Below are 5,045 nucleotides of genomic sequence, written 5' to 3'. Positions count from 1 at the left end.
GAAAATGAGAGAGAGAGAGAAAGAGAGAAAGAGAGAGAGAGAGAGAGAGAGAGAGAGAGAGAGAGAGAGAGAGAGAGAGAGAGAGAGAGAGAGATGTGGAAGGCATTATCTATAGGGTGGGGAGGGCAGAGGAAAAGTCTTCTGAAGAGGAAAAGATTTGAACTGGATCTTGAAAATATCCAGGGAAACTAGGTAGAGGAGGTATAGCCAGAGCAAAGACAAAGAAAGAGACATTAGATAGAGGATCACGTTCAAGCCATGGCAAGTAGGACATTATTGGTGGATTGTAGAGTGTGTGGAAGAAACTTACATGAAAGAAGACTGGAAAAGCAGGAAAGCTTCAGGTAATGAAGAAATTTTAATGTCTTTTCTAACATTGCGCCACTCAGAACATTTGACAAGATGATGGAATAATTAGATCTTACCATCATTCCACAAGATCTGTGTTAAAGTGAATATTACAAGGAAAAGAAGAGAATGAAGGAAACATTTCACCACAATGTAATTCCTACTGGAAAAAACAACAACCCATAAATGGCTATGATAGTGACTCAGTTCCTCTGGCCATCTCTAACCATTTAGTCATCTCCATCTTCAACTATTTTGCCGGGTCTGCATTTTGAACATTCCCTGGTATCTATTCTGTCTCATCAAACATGTCCACTGGACATGCCTCAGTTTGTCTCTTCTCTCTACCTCTTAAAAAGTGAGGTGGCTTTGGATTTATTCAGGGATGCCTTCAGAAAAAGTGGTCAGTTAGAAGAATGGGGCTCAGCTGTGCAGAGTTTATTATAGTGTGCTCTAGTTGAGGGAGAAAAGACTTAGCTGAGAAGACTGAAGGAAAAGAGAATTATAAATCCAGCTATGGTCATGTTTTCTTGAAGTTTCAATGTGTCAAGGTGTTCAGACCCTCCACCTTGGCCTACCTTTTAAAAAAAGAATAAGTTAATTTGCATGCTGTGATCCGGACAAGAGTTAACAGGGAAGAGTGAACAGAGGAGTTGTCCAGCAGTATAGGATATAATACGATACTGTAACATATGAGAAAGGGTGGCTGACTAAGAAAAGGGCTGTCTGTAACCATGGTCCTTACTCATACAAGCCATCAAGAATGATGAACTAGATAAAACAAATAAGAAATCTGACAAAGGACACAATGTAATGAATGGATATTATGTTCTTTTCAAATATAGAAATCTAACAAAAAGATAACAAAGGAAATAATGTTTAAAAAGAATTTTAGGAAAGTAAGATATAATAACCTTCTGGAAACAACAGAATGGGACTCACAAATAGTACATGTATTCCTCAGATTTTCATATCATCTTTAAAAAATCGACCGCCTGTAGAGCACACACACACACACACACACACACACACACATACACACACACAAAACTCTTACAAATATAGAAAAGCAAAGATATTAAACATATCCAATGCTGATCAAAATTCAGTGAATTTATAACTAATAACATAATTTGGAAAAATGATTCACACTTAAGGAGAAACTAGATATCATCTTAGAAAATGTGTGGGCCAATAACAAATTTATTCTATTTTATAAAGGAAAATTATATCAATGAAACAGAATACTAAAACTTTTGGGATGCAGCTAAAGTGTCAATAGGGAAAATTTTCGTATCTCTCTAAACAAGTTCCTCAACAAAATAGAAAAATAAGATATCACTGAACTAGCATGCAGCTTTAAAAAAATCTCTGTGAAACCAACAAATTAAAGCACTCTATATTAACACAAAATTGAAATCCTGAAAAATGAATTGATATTAAAACATTAATACTAAAATATTCAATTAATAAACAAAAACAAAAGCAAGACAAACCATGCCAAATTTTATCTTAAAATGAGAAGAAACATTACCACTCTTTGACATGAAAACAACAACAAATGAAGAGTCGATGAAAGAAAGTTTCAGAAAAAAATTTTCGCATTTATATGCCACAAGTCCAAGAACTTAAAAAGAAATGTGCTTACTTAACAAAAATATAAAGCATCCAGATCAAAAGAACAAAAAAAGAACATCCCTGTTGCTCAAATCATAAACTTTCCAAGAAATAATACTCCAAGCTGAAATAAATTTAAAAGTAAATTTTATAAAAAACTTTAACACTTCTATGAATAAACTACAAAATATTTTTCCAGAAATAAATAGGGATAGGGGACTGTGATATCATTGGTATAAGGGAACTCTTGGACCTGGAAACATCTTCTAACAACAAAAGTTTGTACTTTAGCGAGTTGCCTGGAGCATTGGAAAATTAAGTGAATTTCTCAGGGTCACCCAGCCAATGTATAGAAAAGATGGAACACATACAAAGAGTAGAACGACTTAGTGAATAGAAAACATGAGCTTGGACAGATTTCAAGACATAGGATTTGTAGGATTAGGGAAACTGTAAGATGACAGGGGTCAGTGATACTGAAGTCTCTCTAATCCCAGGTCTTTGGAGAAACACAAGCAAGCTTGACTGGAAGGGAGGGGCAGGAACTTGAAGAGTACTCCTTCACCTTCCCCCTCCTTCTTAGCAGTTGGAAGACAGTTAACAGCTTGGTAATGGAGGATAGTCTAGCTTGTTAAGATGGTAAGTGGGGAAAGGCTAACTTCCTTATGATGATATCTTTCTCTGTATTACTTCCCCACAGGATAGAATAGGTGAAGCTTGATGTCTTAGAAGCTCACTAGCTCAGAGGTTAGGATTAACTTCAGGGCCACTAGTAAGAGGAACTTGGCTCATGGAGGATGTGAGTATTTCCCCAAATTATCTGTATCCAGACACTGTTCCTAGATGATAAGGGTTTAATGATATCAGGGAATGGGAAGTGGGGAGGATGGTTTAGGATTCATAGGTAAGGAGAAACTACCTAATACAGCTATGTCAAATGCAGACCCTCCCCCCAAAGGGGGAAAAGTATCTTGAATGGCTAATCTCTTATCTAAGCCTCTACATTTTCTTCTTTCTAAACATAGATAGCTAAACTAAGTTAACTGTGATTTTGCTTGAAGGTTTGTCAAAGTAAAACAGCTTTGGCTGTCAGAGACAGAATGGCTCAGCTCAGAGCCACACAGATTGCCCCTCTGCTCAGAACCAATAGCAAAGAGACAGCCCCAGGATTAGGACCAGGACCCTGCAAGAAGGGTGACCTGGCTTTTTATACTAGGACTCCAACTGCCTTTAACTGCCCCCTCTCTTAGAGTTCTGGGGGGCACTATGGAATTCTGTGCTGCAGCTTGAACCCCTTTCAACAATATGGATCCCACAGTACTCTGGTTTTCTAGTACCTAGAATTTCCACTGGAAATTCTGCAGGCATGATGCATTTCTGCACACATCACCCTTATCTACACTACATCCAAACTAACCTCCCTATTCATAACAACTTCCCACTATGCTCTCTATTTCTAATAACATAAAGCTATTCCTATGCCTTATTCTAACTGTCTATCACTATCTAAGATGGGAAAGGAAAGTAAACCAAGGGAAAAAAGGGATTGGATATAAATACAAGCATGACAATATATGAAACAAAGTAACCCAAGTGCAAACATAACTTTGCAACAAATACAGGTTGCAATAACTATATCTAAGGAATGCAATAAAAATATCTATGAAACACAATCAAATGCAAACTTGCAAAAGGTAACTTTCTCAACTTGCTATCTGTCTTATAATATAACAAAGCATTAAACATGGTCAAACTCTTCAAAGTGCTTGTAGAAAAACCATAAAACTGTGTCTGTGCATAAACATAAACATCTAATCCTAATTTTTGTGTTAGTATCTCACTGAAGCTATATTAATGGTGTTAATACTCTAAGTTCTAAATCATTAGTATGTTAAGGTCATCTTATTAGTCATAGCTATGTACATGGCTATATATAATTACTAATTCTTATACTATAGTGACTTTCCCTAACTAACTCTGTATTCCAAAGGTCCCTAAATCTACCTTTCCCTAAGGTTGTTAGTAACTCTAAACTATACATGTGTTAGTAATCATAATACAGCTATACACAATGCATATATATAACTTTGTACAAGCAAAAGTTCCATTGATGTCTATCAAACCAAAAGAAACGATCTTTTTTTTATGCTAGAGATAATAGGATGCTCTTCCACTCTATATAGATATTCACATGCAATATGCACATATGATACATATATATACACATATATGCATTTTATAGATATTCTCATTTATCTACATGAGGTCTAAGTCAAGAAGTGAAAAATCAGTTTTGTGTTGTGTCCCATGTACTAATATATGTACTGATGCATGCACATACTTACCTCTACTGCGTGGATTTTCCGCCAACACTGGAGAAACACAATTCTTCTTGTATAGTCATATGTAGTGTGGCATGCAACCCATCATGTGATGTCTCATTTGTGTATTGTGTAGTTGTGTACTCAATATTATAACCTTACATTACTCCTTCTTCCAGTCCTCTTCCTGCATAGTATTTAATAAAGATTATAGTTCACTTGTTATTGTCCATTCCTTCGTGCCGCCTGTGCCATGGATTACTGCAGCTTGTAGCTTTTGTTTACTTCAGTTTTTCATCTATACCGCATTCATACTTGCCTGTTGTCTAGGTATGCCAGGTGGTTGCCTTGTTATCTCAAACAGGAACAGTAGTTGTTGTTGTGTAATTGTGTTAATTATTATTGTGCTGCAAAATATTTTTCATTTTTTTTTTAAAATTTCAAGTAGTTCAATCTTCCTCATCAGTATATTCTGTATGCTGTGGATCTGTTTGTGTATTTATTTGATGTTGCTCCAAATCAGTTGGTTGTCGAGATCTCTTTATCATCTCTGATAATCTTATAAGGACAGTTTAGTTGATAAGGAAATAACAACAGGACAAGGGAGTTGTCTTTTAGCTCATACTTCCAGCTCTGGCTCCAGGAGCATGGAGTTCATTATATATGTTTCGAGACTCATTTCACACAAAAGAACCCCCTGAAACTTTGCAGATGTGCAGAAGTTACAAATTCTGTCATATCAAAACACAAAAAGTCTCA

Source organism: Gracilinanus agilis, chromosome 4 (assembly GCF_016433145.1).
Source record: "Gracilinanus agilis isolate LMUSP501 chromosome 4, AgileGrace, whole genome shotgun sequence".
In the NCBI taxonomy this organism is placed as follows: Eukaryota; Metazoa; Chordata; class Mammalia; order Didelphimorphia; family Didelphidae; genus Gracilinanus; species Gracilinanus agilis.
This window is presented reverse-complemented; position numbering follows the sequence as displayed.